General features: G+C 42.1%; 1 protein-coding gene across 1 annotated transcript in view; it reads right to left on the reverse strand.

The window, feature by feature from the left end:
- ADSL (adenylosuccinate lyase) overlaps positions 1 to 21,870 on the reverse strand; it is a 700,044-nt gene that overhangs the window by 23,536 nt on the left and 654,638 nt on the right. The window lies entirely within an intron of this gene.

Raw genomic sequence — 21,870 nt, forward strand, 5'->3', positions numbered from 1 at the left:
TTATCACTCTGCAAAGCACTAAGTCCTGTGTCTTTCTGCTGTTTCGTTGTTATCAGCATGATAACTTCTGACAAGTTCTCTGACACAGGAGATAAAAGCAGCCCATCATGGAAGTTTGCTATAAATAGATTACCTGAGAGCTTATCTTGCCACAGCACAGCTCTGCACATTCCTTCCTTCCTCTACCTACGTGGAGGAAGGAAAATTCTAAAACTTCTCCAATGTAAGAGAGAAATATATCTAAATCGATACATCATTTAAAATATGTGGACACTGTACAACAGATATCCAACAAGGAATATTAGCATTTTTTTTTTATGTACAACCTCTATAGTCCATAATATGCCAAGATGGAACTATGGAGTTTTTTTTAAGTATTGATAAGAATATTCTAATAAGAACCGCACCATTTCCGCATATATGATAATATGACTATGACCTCTATCATAGCCACTAAAATGGGTTCAGTCATGATCTTATCGTCTGCTGGTATTATAATAATCTCATTATGTAGTCATGTATTAATTCGATTAGAATTCTCCTACATGTAGAAATAGTTGACGTATATAAATTATTGTGTTTAGATATATACTATACATATATATATAGTATAGTTCCATAGAGTTCTTTTCTTTCACCTTAGTGTATAAATAATTATAATAGATAGGTAAAACATCTCTTCAAAATCAATATGATTATATTTGAAATAGTGCTGTATTAGAAATGTATGCTCATATGTTGGCCGTTACAAGATCTCCTAAACATTACCTATATATAGTAGAAATATCTATAAAAATGGCCACGCCTATACAATGAGAAAGTGAACATTTTTTTTTCAAATATAACTTTTATTAACGCCCACAACGGGCAAAGTCAGGTCAATACAACAGAAAAAGAAAACAATATAACATACGGATTACATCTGCAATATAACCCTATTCGTCTATGTCTGGCGGTGCAGATCAGTATAGTTATTTTTAGGGCCAGTCCCCGACTGGCACCGCCCCTTGTCATCTACTAGGAGAAGTATATAAAAGGGATTCAGGTAACAAACCTGACTGCGCTCGTTTCTTTTTTCCTATTTCTAATCATTTAACAAAAACAAAACCAAACAGACCACAAAACAAGGAAAAAAAAAACAAAAAAAACAGCCAAGGACAGCCAAGGCGTATAAAGAATAGTATTCATACATGACTCTCCTGTCTAAGGAGGCCTACTCCCTCTGTAGAGTGGATGAACTGTTTCCAGACACTCCAAATCATGGAGTACTTATCCTGTTGGTGGTGATTGTTTTTTCCAGTAAAGTGGAATGCAGGACTTTGCAGCATTGAGAAGGTGCCCCAGGATTGATTTTTAATAGCATTTAGCAGGGATATTAGAAACATGCAATAAGAAAAATGCCGGATCACCAGGTATCTTATATTCCGTGAACTTTTGAGTCACTTCCCGGACTGTCGTCCAAAAGTTAGTCAATTTGGGGCATGACCAGAATATGTGGAGTAATGTACCTCTATCTCCCAGGCATCTCCAACAAAGGTCAGTCGTATCAGGATAGTATTGGTGCAAGAGGTGGGGAGTAAAATACCATCTCGTCAATAGTTTGTAGTTAGATTCTTGTATTTTTGTACAAATTGATGTCTTCAAAGCAAATCTAAATATATTCTGAATTTGAGCCGTTGTAAATTTCCGTTGTAGGTCCTGTCCCCATTTATCCAAGAACGGCGGATATGATAGAGTTGCCGGATAGTTCAGCATAGTGTATATTTTGGATAGAACCTGTGTTATATTGCCTTCGTCAGAGCAATATTCTTCAAACGTCGTCAAGGAGCGGGCAAAATTACGGGGATTAGGTATAGTATCCAGAAAATGTCGTAGCTGAAGTGCTGACCAAAGGGTCAATTTAAAGGGACCCTCCTCTGACATTAGTTCCTTGATGGAAGGCCATCTGCCATTCAATAGAAAGTGGGATGCTTGGGTTATGCTGGTCCGGTGTAATTTGCCGAACGTATGGGGGCAGAGGCCAGGAGAGAATTGTGGGTTCCCTAGAATGGGAAATAGCGGAGAGTCCGAGGATGAAAGGGAATGTTGTTTAATAGCTACCGATCCTATACGAAGCGTCGTCCCCATTAGGGGGTGGCTTTTCAATAGTGGTTGGAGATGGTCATAGCACCACAGGGCCCTTGGGAGTGGAATACATGTTTGGGCCTGTTCTATCAAAGCCCAAAGTTTAGATCGGCCATGACGGCACCAATCTACAATTCTACTTACGTGGATTACCTGATAGTATGCTTGGATATCTGGGAAAGCTAGCCCATCATGTTGCTTAGGTAGAGTCATTAAATGAAAAGAAAGTCGTGGCTTCTTATACGCCCACACAAACTTGATAAAAAGTGCGTTAACTTGTTTAAGGTAGGATATGGGGATCCTAATTGGTAAGGCTTGGAGTAAATACAAAAATGTAGGTAGAATACTCATTTTTAATAAGCTAATTCTGCCAAACCACGAGTGCAGGCCCCTATTCCAAGTCTCTAAAAGCATGTGGGTTTTTGACAACAGTGATGGAAAATTAAGTTCAAATATGCGTGACATCTCCGTCGGGATATAGGTGCCTAGATATTGCAAAGCTGTCGCTGTCCATTTGAATTTAAAACTAGACTTAAATGTAGACAGCACGGAAAGAGGTATCCCTATCCCCATAGCTTCTGATTTATGGAAATTAATTTCCAGGTTGGAAAGATATCCATAAATCTCGAACTCACGTAATAGATTAGGGAGCGAAATAGCGGGATTTGTCAATGAAAAGAGCATATCATCCGCATAGGCCGAAATTTTGTACTGATCACCTCCGACGCTTATGCCTTGAATGTCCGAGTTTCGACGAATTATATTTAGAAGTGGTTCTAAGGACAGAACAAATAGCAAGGGGGAAAGTGGACATCCCTGTCTGGTGCCATTTAGTATAGGAAAGGGATCCGAAAGGACCCCATTTACTTTAACCTGAGCCGTAGGTTGTGAGTAAATTGTAGTAATCCATTGAATAATGGTATCTCCTAGGCCCAGATGTCGAAGAACCGTGAACATATATTGCCAGTTCACCCGGTCGAACGCTTTTTCCGCGTCCGTACTAAGAAATACGCATGGTGTGAGGGAAGTTTTAGCTACATGTAGCAAATTTAGGACTTTGGTTGTATTGTCCCTTGCTTCCCTAGTAGGGACAAAGCCTACTTGATCTAGATGCACCAAATCTGGTAGGTGAATTGCTAGACGAGTCGTCAAAATTTTAGTGAACAGTTTAACATCAGCGTTTAGAAGAGAGATTGGCCTATAACTGCCACATAGGGTCGGATCCTTACCTTCCTTCGGGATAACGGATATATATGCTTTTAACGTATCTCTAGGAAGGGCCTCGTCATTGCCCAAGCCATTAAACAGATCTACCATAAAGGGTCCTAGTGTAGGAAGCAGGGTTCTATAGTATTGCAGGGAAAGACCGTCCGGGCCGGGGGCCTTTCCTGGTTTTGTAGAGTTTACTGCTATTGTTAGTTCCTCTAAACGTATTGGTTTGTCTAGTTCCGCTTTGATTTCAGGTGTAACAGTGGGCATCTGAGCTGCTTGCACATATTCATCCATCAGTGATTGGGAGTTTGTAGCAGATGGTATGTTATAGAGGGATGCGTAAAAATCTCAAAAAGCCTCCGAAATCTCCAATGGCAAAGCTATTTTCTGGGCTTTTGAGGACATAATATGTGGTATGTATGATTGGAGTTTTTGTTCCTTAATTGACCTGGCTAATATTTTCCCACACTTATCCCCATATGCGTAGCTGGTTTTCCTACATTTCTGCAATGCCGCTTTAGCTCTGTATTGTAGAAGGTCGTTGATTTGTGCCCGAATTTCAACGAATTCTCGTTCTATTACCTGAGAGGGTGCGTCTTTGTGTTTAGACTCCGTGGCTTGAAGTTTGGTCAGAAGCAGATTTACTTGTCGTTCCTTGTCTCTTAATTCTGGAGCCGTGTTTAATAAAAATGCCTCGTATGACTGTCTTGCGGGCCTCCCACACTATGCCTGGGTTACTATCAGGAGTTCGATTTGTCTGGAAGTATAGAGGCAGTTCTTTGATGATTTCGGATACTACTTCTGGGATCTGTAAGAGGCTTTCATTCAATTTCCACATGCGTGTCACATGCAAAGCAACCTGTGATAGGGCATATGTCATTGATATAGGGGCATGGTCAGACCACGTGATCAAACCAATGGAGGTTTCGCGAACAGCATGCAGCTGGGCATGGGGGATTAAAAAAAAAAATCAATTCTCGAGTATACCTTGTGAGGTGGAGAATAGAATGAGTAGTCCCTTTCACCCGAATGCTGAAGGCGCCACACGTGGATAAGTTGGGCATTGTGTATAGCTTGATTAATCCGTTTATAGGAGCCTATAGGAACTGATGATTTCCCTGATGATGTGTCTACTTGGGGGGCCAGGGGGACATTAAAATCCTCTCCCAGGATCAATGGGCCTTCCGAGAAGTCCATCAGTTTGGCCAAAATTCGACGGATAAAGATATCCTGGTGATCATTAGGCGCATAGATCGTTGCTAGGGTCACACGTACTCCGCCGAGAAGCCCCTTTATAAACACAAAGCGTCCCCCTTCGTCTAACAGAGACTCACTGCAAACCCATGAAAATTTACTAGATAGGAGGATAGATACTCCTCTAGATTTAGTAAATTTATTAGTGGCATGATATATTTCAGGAAAAAATCTGTTCTTTAGTACAGGCACCTTATTCTCTCTAAAATGGGTCTCTTGTATGAATGCTATATCAGTGTGAGAGGCCTTCAAGTGGTGTAGCAACATTTTCCGTTTCTCAGGGGTATTTAGTCCCTTGGCGTTGAGTGAGAACACCTTAAGGCTATCCATCCCCCCCAAGAAAACAAAAACAAAAGTCAAAGAAAAATGGAGCGGGGGACGGAAACAATCCGTTCCACACACCACTTAACTTAAAACAACTAAATTGGTAAACACCAAATAATAAGTCACATCTACTCCACAAAATAAATTGTGGGGTTTGTGTGACGGCCTATGGGGGGAAGTGGGTAGAAAGTGAACATTCCTACAACTGAAGATTGATTTAAATTTAAAACATTCCTTGTTCTAGAATGACACCTGGTGGCTAAGAGAGACAATGCTTGAACAATGAGTAAATATTTACTTGCATGACCCAATTGAAAATAAGTTCCACCTTCTAGGCTAGGGTTATTAACATTTTTATGAGCTTAATGTTCAGAACTGTATATAGGACAAGTGTAGGAAGCCATTAGGGACACTTCAAATGGAGTAACCCTCTGTTTTTTATATAGTACTCTCAAAAAATAATTCTATTTTTAACCCCAAGTCTACCTCTAGTAAATATGTGGAAGTCTTTAAAAATATGGTACAGGATGAAATAAAAGGATTAGACTTCTAAAAATAAGAATAATAGAGATGAAATGGATGCTATTAGGGAATTAGAAAAGAAAAAGGGAATAGTAATTAGACCACTGGCCAGCGGGAACCAATCAGTGGGTGGGGCGGACTCGATGTCCTCCGGTTACCGGCAATTGCTACCAGCAGTGACAGAATGTTGATCTGCCTGTGTAGACAAGGCGGATCTCCGTTCTGACAGGGAAGATCACACGGATCCTATCTCTCTGCTATGCGAGGTGACGGATCTGTGTGTTTCCCCAGGCAGCCTATCCCCCATGCAGTTGGAGAACGCCTGCAGGGAGCACGTTTGGCCCCTTGGTTGCCCCTGGTGTTGGTCCCTTCCCTGCCAGTGTCATTGGTGCAGTGGCAGTGCATATTTTTAGCACTAATTGCTGTGATGGTGTCGCTGGTTCCCAAAGGGGTGTCAGCTGGGTGTCCCGCCTGTCCGCCGCGGTGTGGCAGTCCAGCTGGAGGTCGCAGATCCCCGCCATTGCTGGTGAAAAAGAGAATAATGATGGAAATGCTGTGGGTCTGTTCCCTATTTTATGGATGCTGTGGCTTTTGCGCAGGCCAATCAATATGCAATTGTTGCGATTTTTTTGCCAAGGATATGTAGAAGAGTATATGTCGGCCTGGGCTGAGGAAGAGATTTGTTTTTTTTATATATTTTTTGGGGGTGTTTATTATAGCAAAAAGTGGAAGGTGTTGCTTTTTTTTCAGAAATTGTCAGTCCTTTTTTGTTTATGGCGCAGAGTGCAAACCGCGGAGGTGATCGAGTGCCACCAGGAGGAAAGCTCTGTTTGTGGGAGAAAGAGGGACATCGGTTTTGTTTGGGTGCAGCGTCGTACGGCCGCGTCTGTTGGGGCCATGCAGTGCCATGTCGCTGAGTGGTAATGGTGTTCGTTGGCTCCTGGCAACCAATGGGTGAGCAGTGATGGTGTTCGGTGCCCTCTGGCGATCGGGTCGGTGGGGATTTGCAGTGGCCTCTGGCGGCCAATCAGTGAGCCGAATGTTGGGGTGGAAGGCTGGGTTGCATGGGGGGGGGGTGTTTGCCCAGGGTCCAACCAATGGTGAGGATGGCCCTGCACGCATGTGTGCTAGGTTTTATGTAATACTACTACCTGACCTCTAGATATGACTGTTGGATATTAAAATACCTTTTTTTACAATAAAGTTTTATGCATAATTTTGTAAAAGTGAGACACCAATATGTACAGTGTCCCCCCCTTTTTGCAGATATGCAAACAAAATATACCAATTTTAAGACGGTTTTGGACTAGGCTTTGTGAGATTTCATTTTAGCCAATGAAAATACATGGTGGGGTATAGAAAGCTTCAAGAAAATGGTGGCGGGTAAGCTTCCTGATGACGTGTTGATCACGAAATGCATTGAGGCTGCGCGACCCCCTGTATTAACGTCACTTTCTGACTTCTTGGTTCCTACGTCTTGTGCTTTGGAACACGCTGCATTCTGGAGAGACGGCGAGTGCACTAAGCTGTACATGTTGGTGCTGACTTACAGCACCCGTGAATGTAAGTGTGCATTTTTTTACTGATCTGTTTTAACATAATTTTAATTAACATGTTGCACAATGAACTTTATTATGCCTCTTCATAGCTTTAACGATGAATTAATGTAGAGAGACATCTGTGGGGTTCAGACTCATCACCTCCATACACGCTGTTGTCCAAAGGACGATTGTTGCAAGTTATACATTATAAATTTTTGGTGAGTTTGCATTTCTCACACACAGTTTGTGGCGGAGTATGCTGTAAAGGAACAACTAGTTTTTGCATCTTTGCGTCGCGGTGATTGGCAACATTCTGTGAAGACTTTTTGATAATTTCATTTCTCTTTTTTTTTATAGGACTGTTAAAGAATGGAATTTTTACATCATGGACGATTTGATTTATACGGATGATCACTGATTTTTTTAATCTATGTTGATGAATAGTCATATTTGTGTTTGAGTTAGCGCCATAACTTTTTTTATTATTATTTGATCACATTTAGGGTGGTTTGTTCCACTTTAAAAAGGGGCAGCTGCACTCACAGCTATATTTAACATTTTTTGGTGCCAACACCTGTCACTTAATTTTTTATTCATAAAGATAAATAATTTTAGAACTTTTTCCACCTTTAATGTGACCTATAAACTGTACAACTCAGTTGAACAACAAACTGAAATCTATTAGGTGGAGGGAAGTAAAAATAAAAAAATAAAATATTATGGTTGCATAAGTGTGCACACCCTCAAACTAATACTTTGTTGAAGCACCTTTTGATATTATTACAGCACACTTTTTGGGTATGAGTCTATCAGCATGGCACATCTTGACTTGACAAAATTTGCCCACTCTTCTTTGCAAAAACACTCCAAATCTGTCAGATTGTGAGGGGCACAGCCTCCTTCAGATCACCCCACATATTTTCAATTGGATATAGGTCTGGGCTCAGCATGGGTTCCAAAAAACTAGAATCTTCTGGTGAAGCTATTCCTTTGTTGATTTGGATGTATGCATTGGGTCATTGTCAGCTGAAAGATGAAGTTCCTCTTCATATTCAGTTTTCTAGCAGAAGCCTGAAGGTTTCATGCCCATATTGACTGGTATTTGGAACTCTTCATAATTCCCTCTACCTTGACTAAGGCCCTGTTCCAGCTGAAGAAAAACAGCCCCAAAGCATAATGCTGCCACCACCATGCTTCACTGTGGGTATGTTGTTCTTTTGGTGATGTGTAGTGTTGTCTTTGCGCCAAACATACCTTTTGGAAGTATGGCCAAAAAGTTCAACCTTGGTTTCATCAGTTCATAACAAATTTTCTCACAAGCTTTTGGGAGACTTCAGATGTGTTTTTGCAAAATTTAGTCGGGCTTGGATGTTTTTCTTTGTAAGAAAAGGCTTCTGTCTTACCACTCTACCCCATAGCCCAGACTTATGAAGAATACATAAGATTGTCGTCACATGTACCACACAGCCAGTACTTGCCAGATATTCCTGCAGCTCCTTTAATGTTGCTGTAGACCTTTTGGCAGTCTCCCTGTCCAGTTTTCTTCTCGTCTTTTCATCAATTTTGGAGGGACGTTCAGTTCTTGGTAATGTCACTGTTGTGCCATATTTTCTCCACTTGATGACTGTCTTCACTGTGTTCCATGGTTTATCTAATGCCTTGGAAATTCATTTGTACCCTTCTCCTGACTGATACCTTTTAACAATGAGATCCCTCGGATGCTTTGGAAGCTCTCTGCAGACCATGGCTTTTGCTGTAGGCTACAAGAAAATGTCAGGTAAGGTCTATTAGAACAGCTGAATTTTATTTGGGGTTAATCAGAGGCACTTTAAAGCGGAGGTCCACCTATCTATTGTTTTTTTTTTTTTTTTGAGTTCATTCAAAAACTTTTCTTCTCAGCATTACATACTCACATATTGTGTGTAATATGTCCGCCTGTGTCAGATTTCGTCGGAAAGAATAACTTACATTATTCCCTGCAGGCGGTTTCCATCTTCATTGTGGGCATTTGAAGCCCACAAGCATTTATTTCCTGGATGTGGTGAATGCTGTGCTCCCAGCATTCACTGCTCGTTCCCGCACATGCTCAGTGGCATCCTGGGAAGCCTGAGACTAGCTCCCAGGAGTCTGGGAGAGGCTAGAAACACGCCTACTCCCACGGGAGGAGAACCAGGAAGTGCAAAGAAGAATAGAAAAATAAAAGGTAATTACGGCGATTTAAATTTTTTTAAAAGGCATGTCAGCATCTAGGCAAGGAAGAGAATACATACAGATATTGTTCAAAATTTGGGTGGAACCCCGCTTTAAACGATGGCAGGTGTGTACTGATTCCTATTTAACATGAGTTCAAATGTGATTGCTTAATTCTGAACACCGCTACATTCCCAGCTATAAGAGGGTGTGCACACTAATGCAACCAGATTTTAGCTTGTTTTTCAATTGATTTGTACAGTTTATAGGTCACATTAAAAATGGAAAACGTCCTGGAACTATTTATCTTTATACATCACAGAAACCTGACATTTTAACAGGGGTCTGTAGACTTTTTATATCCACTGTAAGTACTTTTTTTATTTAACATAACATAACATAAAACATAACAAAACAAAATGTGGAAAAAGTGAAGTGCTGTGAAAACTTTTCAAATGCACTGTATAGGTGAAATGTTCTTAACATTTTCCCCATGGCTTCAAAATTTCTGGATATTTTACATCTCTACTAATTACGTTTGTTTAGCACTTCCACAAACGCCTGATGGTGCTCCCTGCATGTTGGGCCTCTGTATGTGGCTGGGTTGTGTAAAAGTCTCACACATGCGGTATCGCCATACCGGATGTATGCCAGGAGGAGTAGCAGAATGTATTTTGGGGTGTAATTTTTGCTATGTACATGCTATGTGTTAGACATATTTTATGAAATGAAAACATATTTTTTATTACACAAAGTTGTCAATTCATAAGGTATTTCTAACACATAGCATAAATTACGCCCCAAAAAACATTCCGCTACTCCTCCAGAGTATGGCGATACCACATGAGTGAGACTATTTCACAGCCTGGCCACATACAGAGGCCCAACATGCAGGGAGCATCAGGTGTTCTAGGAGCATAGAAATAGGAAATTAAAGATGGGGCAGGGATTAGGGCATACACGTTAATGAGAAGTGTGCATACTGTAAAAAAAACACATTAATACACCATCAGGTGTTCTAGGAGCATAAATTACACTTATAATTTCTTAACTACTTGAGCCCCGGACCATTATGCTGCCTAAGGACCAGAGGTCTTTTTCCAATTTGGCACTGCGTCGCTTTAACTGCTAATTGCGTGGTCATGCAATGCTGTACCCAAACGAAATTTGCGTCCTTTTCTTCCCACAAATAGAGCTTTCTTTTGATGGTATTTGATCACCTCTGCGGTTTTTATTTTTTGCGCTATAAACGGAAAAAGACCGAAAATTTTGAAAAAAAATGATATTTTCTACTTTTTGTTATAAAAAAAATCCAATAAACTCAATTTTAGTCATACATTTAGGCCAAAATGTATTTGGTAAAAAAAAAGTCAATAAGCATATATTTATTGGTTTGCGCAAAAGTTATAGCGTCTACAAACTAGGGTACATTTTCTGGAATTTACACAGCTTTTAGTTTATGACTGCCTATGTCATTTCTTGAGGTGCTAAAATGGCAGGGCAGTACAAACCCCCCCCAAATGACCCCATTTTGGAAAGTAGACACCCCAAGGAAATTGCTGAGAGGCATGTTGAACCCATTGAATATTTATTTTTTTTGTCCCAAGTGATTGAATAATGACAAAAAAAAAAAATATTTACAAAAAGTTGTCACTAAATGATATATTGCTCACACAGGCCATGGGCCTATGTGAAATTGCACCCCAAAATACATTCAGCTGCTTCTCCTGAGTATGGGGATACCACATGTGTGGGACTTTTTGGGAGCCTAGCCGCATACGGGACCCCGAAAACCAATCACCGCCTTCAGGATTTCTAAGGGTGTAAATTTTTGATTTCACTCTTCACTGCCTATCACTGTTTCGGAGGCCATGGAATGCCCAGGTGGCACAAACCCCCCCCAAATGACCCCATTTTGGAAAGTAGACACCCCAAGCTATTTGCTGAGAGGCATGGTGAGTATTTTGCAGCTCTCATTTGTTTTTGAAAATGTAGAAAGACAAGAAAAAACATTTTTTTTTTTCTTTTTTCAATTTTCAAAACTTTGTGACAAAAAGTGAGGTCTGCAAAATACGCACTATACCTCTCAGCAAATAGCTTGGGGTGTCTACTTTCCAAAATGGGGTCATTTGGGGGGGGTTGTGCCACCTGGGCATTCCATGGCCTCCGAAACTGTGATAGGCAGTGAAGAGTGAAATCAAAAATTCACGCCCTTAGAAAGCCTGAAGGCGGTGCTTGGTTTTCGGGGTCCCGTGCGCGGCTAGGCTCCCAAAAAGTCTCACACATGTGGTATCCCCGTACTCAGGAGAAGCAGCAGAATGTATTTTGGGGTGTCATTTCACATATTCCCATGGCATGTTTGAGCAATATATCATTTAGTGACAACTTTGTGCAAAAAAAAAAAAAATTTGTCTCTTTCCCGCAACTTGTGTCGCAATATAAAATATTCCATGGACTCGACATGCCTCTCAGCAAATAGCTTGGGGTGTCTACTTTCCAAAATGGGGTCCTTTGGGGGGGTTTTGAACTGTCCTGGCATTTTATGCACAACATTTAGAAGCTTATGTCACACATCACCCACTCTTCTAACCACTTGAAGACAAAGCCCTTTCTGACACTTTTTGATTACATGAAAAAGTTATTTTTTTTTGCAAGAAAATTACTTTGAACCCCCAAACATTATATATTTTTTTAAAGCAAATGCCCTACAGATAAAAATGGTGGGTGTTTCATTTTTTTTTTTCACACAGTATTTGCGCAGCGATTTTTCAAACGCATTTTTTGGGGAAAAAACACACTTTTTTAAATTTTAATGCACTAAAACACACTATATTGCCCAAATGTTTGATGAAATAAAAAAGATGATCTTAGGCCGAGTACATGGATACCAAACATGACATGCTTTACAATTGAGCACAAACGTGCAGTGGCAACAAAATAAATACATTTTTAAAAGCCTTTAAAAGCCTTTACAGGTTACCACTTTAGATTTACAGAGGAGGTCTACTTCTAAAATTACTGCCCTCGATCTGACCTTCGTGGTGATACCTCACATGCATGGTGCAATTGCTGTTTACGTTTGACGACAGACCGCCGCTTGTGTTCGCCTTAGCGCAAGAGCAGGGGGCGACAGGGGTGCTTTTTTTTTTTTTTTTTTCTTTATTATTTTTTTTTTTTTTTATCTTATTTTTAAACTGTTCCTTTCATTTTTTTTTTTTTTTAATCATTTTTATTGTTATCTCGGGGAATGTAAATATCCCCTATAATAGCAATAGGTAGTGACAGGTACTCTTTTTTGAAAAAATTGGGGTCTATTAGACCCTGGATCTCTCCTCTGCCCTCAAAGCATCTGACTACACCAAGATTGGTGTGATAAAATGCTTCCCCAATTTCCCAATGGCGCTATTTACATCCGGCGAAATCTAAGTCATAAAATGCTCGTAGCTTCCGGTTTCTTAGGCCATAGAGATGTTTGGAGCCACTCTGGTCTCTGATCAGCTCTATGGTCAGCTGGCTGAATCACCGGCTGCATTCTCAGGTTCCCTGTTGAGACAGGAGAGCCAGAGAAAAACACGGAAGACGGTGGGGGGGGGGGGGGTCATTCCCTCCCACGGCTTGTAAAGGCAGTCTAGAGGCTAATTAGCTGCTAGGATTGCTTTTACATGAAAGCCGACCGCTGGCTGAAAAGAATGATACCAAGATGATACCTAAACCTGCAGGCATCATTCTGGTATAAGCACTCAAAGTCGTGAATGGCGTACCTGAAGACAAAAAAATGGTTAACAATAAAGCACAGTAAACGGTAAAGTATAAAAAATTGCAGACCTGAAAAACAAACGTGATAAAACATAATAACAATAAAACATTGCAGAATAGAATACAGTAAAAAAGAGCAGAACAATAGAGAGAGAATAGAGAGAGAGAGAACAATAAAACGACAACTATTTTTTTTTATTTTATATTTTTGTATGTGTTTTTTTTTTTGTTTACACTTTTTTTTGTAACTAACTTTTATAACTGTAAACGGTTCCAGGTTCGGGTCTCTCAAAATGCGATGGCATCTTGGGAGACCCTGTGTGCCTAGTCTGTGCAATGCTGTACCCTACACTAATACTCAACTAGTGAGTGGTAGCATTCAAAACATTCACCAATGCAAAGACCAGGATTGTCAGGACAGGAGGGACAATAATAGCTGGTGTCACGCCTATATCCGCGCTTGCTGCAGACACGACATCTTTTTTGGGGGGGTTCGTTGGGTAGGGGTACTCGGGAGGACATAAAAATGCCTCTCATGCAGCCGACTGCATTTGGTTGGGGATGTGAATGGGGGAAGTACGGGCGCTGCAGAAGCGGTGGGTTCACAATTAGGATTGGCGAATGCAGTAGGAAGGGCACTATGGGCACGACGGGCCTGTGTTTGTTTTTTTGGTGGCAGCGGGACACTACTTGTGCTTGCCACCTCACCAGCTTGAACTGCACTTATGGGACTCGCCACGTCACCAAGTGTTACTGCAGTGCTGGTTTGACTACGACCGGGGTGTACTAGGCCGCTGGTGCTTGCCAGTTCAATAAAAAGCTTCCAAAAAAACTGTTAGCGATCGCAGATATCAGGCCTGACTCTGCGAACGTGTGCAGTTATGTGTTTTGTAAGTGACAGTGATCGATCGATACTGCACTTGGGTGGGCTGGGCTGGGCCGGGCGGAGGGGCAAAACGCAGGTGCTAGCAGGTATCTGGGCTGATCCCGCTAACACTGCGTTTTTGGGAACCCTAAACTGCTGGGGACGATAGTATAGATCTGATCGGATCAGATATTGATCCGTTCAGATACTATACCACTAAGGGAGGTGTACGGCGCGTGTGTGGGTGTTAGCGGTACTGGCGCTAACCTGACGCTGCCTGGGGCTGGTGCTTGCTAGTTCACCAAAATGCTACCAAAAAAACTGTTAGCGATCGCAGGGATCAGGCCTGACTCTGCGAACGCTGCAGTTATGCGTTTAGTGCCTTGTAAGTGACAGTGATTGATCGATACTGCACTTGGGCTGGGCCGGGCGGAGGGACAAAACGCAGGTGCTAGCAGGTATCTGGGCTGATCCCGCTAACACTGCGTTTTTGGGAACCCTAAACTGCTGGGGACGCTAGTATAGATCTGATCGGATCAGATATTGATCCGTTCAGATACTATACCACTAAGGGAGGCGTATGCCGCGTGCGTGGGTGTTAGCGGTACTGGCGCTAATCTGACGCTGCCTGGGGCGACGCATATCACCGCCGGGCGATCGGGGGGCTAAACCTTTATTCGGTAATAAACGGCGGGTTCCCTGACACTATAAAAAATAAACGAACTAACCAGCATCACCCGTAACGGTTATACGGTGATCAGTGGTGAAAGGGTTAACTAGGGGGCAATCAAGGGGTTAAAACATTTATTAGGTAGTATATGGGGGTCCCTGTCGCTATAAAATGCTGACGGCGAACCTAAATATTTACCTCACTAACTAGCGTCACCAGCGACACTAATACAGCGATCAGAAAAATGATCGCTTAGTGACACTGGCGACGGGGTGATCAAGGGGTTAAAACTTTATTAGGGGGGGTTAGGGGGGTATCCTAGACCTAAATGGGGCTAACCCTAACTGTCACAAACTGACACCAATGCTGTAATCAGAAAAAAAAAAAAAAAACTGCTGGTGTCAGTTTGTGACAGGGGGGGGGGTGATTGGGGGGGGATCAGGGTGTTTTGTGTGCCTGGCATGTTCTACTGTGTGTGTAGTGTTGTGCACTCACAGTGAAGTCTTCTCTCCTCGGCGCTGCAACGGAAAATACCGAGCCGAGGAGAGATTACATCATTTCCTTTGCTGCTGTTTAGCATACAGCAGCAAAGGAAGTGATCTGATTGGCCGGCGGCGATCGCGAGGGGGGGGGCCACGAACGGATGGCCTCCCCCTCACCTCCGATCGCCGGGGGACATAACAGGACCGCCTCGGACACCGGGGGGGTCCAATCGGACCCCCCACCCGCGGGAGGCAAATCACGTATATGTACGTGATTTTGCCTGCCCGTGCCGCCTTGCCGACGTACATCGGCGTGAGGCGGTCCTTAAGTGGTTAATGACCTATTACACTTTTGAAGGCCCTGGAGCACCAGGACAGTGGAATTACCCACAAAATGACCTTATTTGGAAAGCAAACACCCCAAAGTAGATTCTATGAGACATAATGAGTCTTTTGGTCATGTCATTTTTTTTCCCACAAGTTTTTGGAAAACGTGGAAAGAAAATGACATGTTCAAAAGAATCATTATGCCTCATAGAATATACATTGGGGTGTTTGCTTTCCAAACTGGGATCATTTTGTGAGTAATTCCGCTGTCCTGGTGCACCAGGGCCTTCAAAAGTGTGATAGGATGTTAAGAAATTATATGTGTAATTTATGCTCCTGGAATGCTTGATGGTGCTCCCTGCATGTTGGGCCTCTGTATGTGGCCAGGCTGTGAAATAGTCTCACACATGTGGTATCGCCATACTCGTGAGGAGTAGAAGAATGTATTTTGGGGTGTAATTGGCAGTATGCATAAGCCGTGTGTGAGAAATAACTTGTTATTATGACAATTTTGTGTAAAAAAAAAAAAAAAAATTTCTTAATTTTCCCAAGAATTTTGTGAAAAAATTAAAACTTCAAAAAACTCGCCATGCCTCTTACCAAATATCTTGGACTGTCTACTTTCCAAAAAGTGGTCATTTTGGGGGTATTTGTATTGTCCTGACATTTGAGGGCCTCAAGAAATGAGATCAGTACATCAGGTGTGATCAATTTTTAATGATTTGCACCATAGCTTGTAGACTCTACATCAGGGGTGTCCAAACTTTTTTCAAAGAGGGCCAGATTTGATGAGGTGAACATGTGTGAGGGCCGACCATTTTGCCTGACATTCTTTAAATCATTAAAATTCGGTCTAAGTGTGTTCGTTCGAGCACTAATACACTGCCCAACAAGAATTCTCTTGCCTTTGTCGCTCTCGTTCCCAACACACAGACGAATGCTCTGCTCTTTAGGGGTACCGTTAATTCTTAATGGTACCCCACACATTGGAAAACGTGGGGTGCGGTGCAATAAAAAAAAAAAAAAAAAAAAAAAAAGGTCGGGGACTTCTTTCCCTGCATTTTTGTGGGTAGGGAAGCCCATTGAAATGAATGGGCTGCCCTACACGCAGCATGCAGCCACACAGATGTGAACCAAGGGCTTGTTCACATGTCAGGCTGGAGGGGCAGTAAAACCACATGGTTAAGCTGGTTTTACCACCCCCAACTTCTCCCCCTTTAGCTGCAGAGGGAGCAGCTGGGGGTGTACACATGCTATGGCTGCAGCTGGAGGTATACCCAGGCTGAATGGGGCTGCACTGCAACTATCTCGCAACTGTGTGCATTGCACGGTTGCGGTATAGTGAGGCTGCATTTACGGGCTTAAAACAGGTGGTGAGGAGGCAACATAATGCCACCACTTGTCAAATGCCTCTGAAAAGCGACCTGTGCATGGATTGCTTTTCAGAGGAGCAGCAGTCCTGGCTGCTATTACAAACAAGCCCTACAAAATCAGTTCTGATGGTACAGAAATGGGGGGGCAGATTAAAAGTAACATACACGCATACATACACATGCACACACATACAGTACATGCACGCACCTACAGACAAATGCATACACAGACATACATACAGACACATTCATACACACAGACACATGCACACACACACATACAGACACATGCACACACACACATACAGACACATGCACACACACACATACAGACACATGCACACACATACATACAGACACATGCACACACATACATACAGACACATGCACACACATACAGACACATGCACACACACACATGCACACACACATACATACAGACACATGCACACACACACATACATACAGACACATGCACACACACAGACATACATACAGACACATGCACACACACACACACACTCACACACATACAGACACATACAGACACATGAATAAAGCCCCTTTAAAACGAATCTAGCTTCAATCACATTACTGTACCTTTCCAGCTTCCTCATTCAGCCGGGTACTGCACTGTAGGGGGAAGCTGAGAGCACAGCACACTCCCCTGCACTTTACTTTTACTTTTGAGGCTGACGGAGCTTCTCACAGTGCCAATGTACAGTTTGGCAGGGGATCGGGCTCATCTGACAGCTCTGATCCTGCGGCACACTGGCTGAGAAAGGCTGGTTTAGATAACCAGGCGGGCCGTTCAAAACCGGACCACGGGCCGGACTTTGGACATGCCTGCTCTACATCTTTTACACAGACTAAATAATATCCACTAATTTGGGATATTTTTACCAAAGATATGTAGCAGTATATTTTTTTGCCCAAATTTATGAACAACTTACTTGCAAAATTGTATAATAGAAACTAAAAAAAGTGGGTTTTTTTCCCAAAATTTTTGCTTTTTTTTCACTCATATGGCAAAAAATAAATAACCCAGTGGTGATTAAATAACACTAAAAGAAAGCTATTTGTATGAAATAAAATGATAAAAATTTTGATTGGGTACAATGTTGCATGACTGAGTAATTGGCATTTAAATTGCGAGAGCACCGAAAGCTGAAAATTAGCCTGGGCAAGGAGGAGGTATAAGTGCCCTGTATTGAAGTTAATGATTCATACTACAAATAGTTTAAAGTTTAATAGTGGTGTACCCCAAGGTTCAGTGTTGTCACCGTTATTTTTTAACCTATTTATAAATGATATAGAGTTTTGGATTAAAAGTACCATTTCAGTATTTACAGATGACACCAAGCTATGCAGCAGAATAACGTCCTTACAGGATGTCTCCAACTTACAAACCAACCTCAATGCACTATTTAATTGGGCAACTATGTGGCAAATGAGGTTTAATGTTGATAAATGTAAAGTTATGCACTTTGGAGTTAAAAACATGCATGCAATTAAACATTCTAGGAAAACATCTAGGGGAATCAATGGTTGAGAAGGATTCGGGTGCTCTGGTGGGTCATAGACTTAATTATGGCATGCGGTGCCAAGCTGCAGCTTTGAAAGCTAGCAAAATACGTTCTGTAAAGGTACAGACTCCAGAGAGAGACATAATTTTGCACCTGGACGAATTAAGACCTCATCTGGAATAATAAGTTCTGGGCACAAGTTCACAAAAAAAAAAGTAAATTGGAGAAGGTGCAAAGAAGGGCAACCAAACTGATAAGAGGCATGAAGAGCTGAGCTAGAAGGAAATGATTAGCTGAACTGAATTTATTCTCTCTTGACAAGAGACGATTAAGGGAGAATATGCTAGCCATGTATAAATAAGTGGTCAATATAATAAACTTGGTGCTGAGTTATTTATTTTAAAGTGGACCTTCAGTCATTTTTTCAACTTTCCACCTATTAAATCTTCTGCCCTTTTTGTTTTAACTTTGGATAGTAAAACATTTTTTTCTGCCAGTAAATACCTTATACAGCCCACTTCCTGTTTCTTGTCTGATCATTAGCCTAGGCTTATGACATCATGCACTGCTCTCACTCTCGTGAGACTTTGCCAGAAAGGTAGGGAGATGAGTCATAAGAGGGCCAATGAGAGCTACAGGCCTGCAGGTGTGCCTCTGTGTAAATCCAGGAAGTGAACAGGTAGCAGCTTCAGCTGCCCACAGTTAAAATGACTGCAGCCAGACTTAGTGGAGGGAGATTTCTGCAGCATATTTAGCAGGTACAGAATCACTGTATATATAGAATATACAAAGTGGTTGGAGGGAAGCTTCAGAATGGCAAAGATGTTTTTATTACAAATTATGTGAGCAGACTGCAGTTCCTCTTTAAGGTTATCAGAAAGTGTGCACTATTTGCTTGTGAAGGAAAAAAGATTTAACCTTCACATATGGAAAGGCTTCTTCACAGTAACCGCTGTGAAAATTTGGAAACTGCTCCCTCTCCCCACTGATTCTGGCCAGCTCAGTCTATTGTTTTAAAAAGAGCTGGATGCTTTCCTAAATGAACATGACATAACTTTATATTAAAACTTCTAGATAACACAATTATTTAACTTTATTACTATCACAATGGTACTAACAAGCCCGTGTGTGCTAGCATTGGGAAAGTGAAAGTTACTCTTTATGGGGACAACAGGTGTCTATTAGACCTCTAATGTCTCCTATGTCTTCTGCTCCAGCCAAGGGAGCAAGAGGTATTGTTGGATCAGCTGCACACATAACTTTCTAGCTGAAATTTTGACAGCAGATAAATTTTACATTAAAGTATAAATTCACCATTGTAAAAAAATAAATAAATGCACATCTTTTTGTAGGTTAAAAAAAAAAAAATGCACTTATTTTCTTTACTAGAAGTTTGGAAAGCATTGCACCTGCAATCAGCAGATCGTGGGTGCCATGCAGGACTCCTGCAGACTGTCAGTGTAAGCTGTCTGCTCGCACAAGCAGGCAGTTACACACTATGCTTTTGTGTCTCCCCGGTAGCAGAGTTTGTCCTGTCACTTCTCTTGCTTTTCTTTTGTCGCTCCCTAATCGGTGTTCCCTTAGCACAGTCCATGTCATTCCTGTTTTCTTCCACCATAATGAACAGTAAATCTTAAAGTCGTCAGCTGATTGGTCTCCAGTGGCCCTGATTTTAGGCACAGTGCTGAGAATAGAGAGCAACTGGGGAGCGTGGTCAAGCTATGGTGGAGTAAACATGCATAGTGAGCTGGCTCCAGGGACAGAGGAGACTCTACAAAACGATACAGCCCTCAGAGAGAGCCAGACCCGCTGATGAAAAAGATCACGCAGGCTCACAAACACTACGGTCACCACTCTCCTGACAAGCTACCTGGCCTCTGGGAGAGCTTCTCTGCTAGCAGTGGCAGGCAGCGGAACTAAGGTGGCACCAGCTCACTCCAGGCAGGCAGCACTGAATGTGGAAGACAAAATGCCTGACACCGGCCATGCAAGTTGATCCTACAGCACTGCAGCTGACAAAGGTGAGCCTGCCTCTCTTATTCCCACCTTGCACTGTTTGCAGCCCCTACCCGCTTTTCCATGACCGCTACAAGTAGCCCTGATCTTTTATCCCAGGTAATGGAATCTGGACTACACCGGCTCCTTCCACTTTCCGTTCGGAAGTCGCTGAACTTGCCAAACACACTGCCAGCACAGATCAGAGAGTCCTGGCTTTAGAAACTGCTTCAACTCAGGTAGACATACGTATACAACTGGAAGAGAATCACACCTCCACCATGCACCATCTTGCCCGCATGCAGGTTCGCCTTAAGGGCAAGATAGTAGGATTAAATCTTAGGCTTTGGGTAATTCCCTGAAGCAACCTCTGGAAGAGACCTATACAATACGGTCCTTGCAGTCCTAAATGTTCCTTTGGGCAAGCCCCCGACGGAACACACTGAATTGGAATGGAACTGTTCAAATAGCCACGACACGTTACGACGACTTTGAAAAAAGGAACCTGCAGTACTTTTTTCTGATTTCACTGTGACTTGCATTGACTTCTGTTAAATGAAGTCGCAAGCCACAGTGAAATTGGGTGTACAAATCGCACTGATGTGCGGCTTTGAAATTGTGCTGAAGTATCACAATTTCAAAGTCGCACCAATGTGAATGGGGGCTTAATCTCCTCTTCTCAAGAGAGAATAAATTCAGTTAAGCTAATCTTTCCTCATAGCTGAGCTCCTCCATGCCTCTTATCAGTTTGGTTGCCCTTCTCTACACTTTCTCCAGTTCCCCAATATCCTGGTGTCCAAAACTGACCTAGATGGGAGCATATTCTAGATGGGGTCTTAGTAATAATTTGTACAGGGGCAAAATGATGTCCGTCTCTCTGCAGTCTCTTTCTCTCTCAATACAAGAAATAATTTTGCTCGCTTTGGAAACCGCAGCTTGGCATTGCATGCCATTAAGCCTATGATCTACCAGAACACCCAGATCCTTCACCATTGATCCACCCAGCTTTTCTCCTAACATGTATGCTGCGTGTGTGCGTGTTTTTAGCCCCCAAGTGCACAACTTTGCATTTATCAACATTAAAAACCTAAAATTTGTCACATACAGTAGCTGCCCAATTAACCATTTTGGCAAGGATTTTTACCACTGCAAGACCGCAATACGTATATACACACATTGTGGCTTTGAAGTGGCGTTTTGTTTACAGCCGGCGGCTGTCTTTTTCATGAAAGCATTCCGAGCATTCATGAGGAGATGGAACACTTTCAGAAGCAGCAGGAGGGGATGCCCCCCCCCTCCCACCAGTGTTTCTCTGGCTTACAGTTTCTGCCTGCTCGCCCAAGAAACGATGCAACTGTGCGATCACAGTGGCGATCATAGAATAGATCCTCTCTGAACGCCTCTATGGCCTTGGAGGACCGCAGCGATGTCATTATTTCACTTCCGGTCCAGGCTGGAAGTACACAACTTTTTTTTTTTAAAAGCAAAAGATTTAAAAAAAAAAAAAATGTTGCTTTTAAAAAGGTAAGGGAGAGATTTGGGGTCTTGACCCCAGATCTCTCCATAAAGAGGAATTGTCATCCTTATTACTATTACAAGGGATGTTTACATTATAGGAATAGAAATAAAAAACAAAAAAAAAAGAAAAAAAACAAAAACGTAACGGTGTAAAATAGATAAGAAAAAAAAAATGTCATGCGCCCCTAACC

Source organism: Aquarana catesbeiana, linkage group LG07 (assembly GCF_042186555.1).
Source record: "Aquarana catesbeiana isolate 2022-GZ linkage group LG07, ASM4218655v1, whole genome shotgun sequence".
Lineage (NCBI taxonomy): Eukaryota > Metazoa > Chordata > Amphibia > Anura > Ranidae > Aquarana > Aquarana catesbeiana.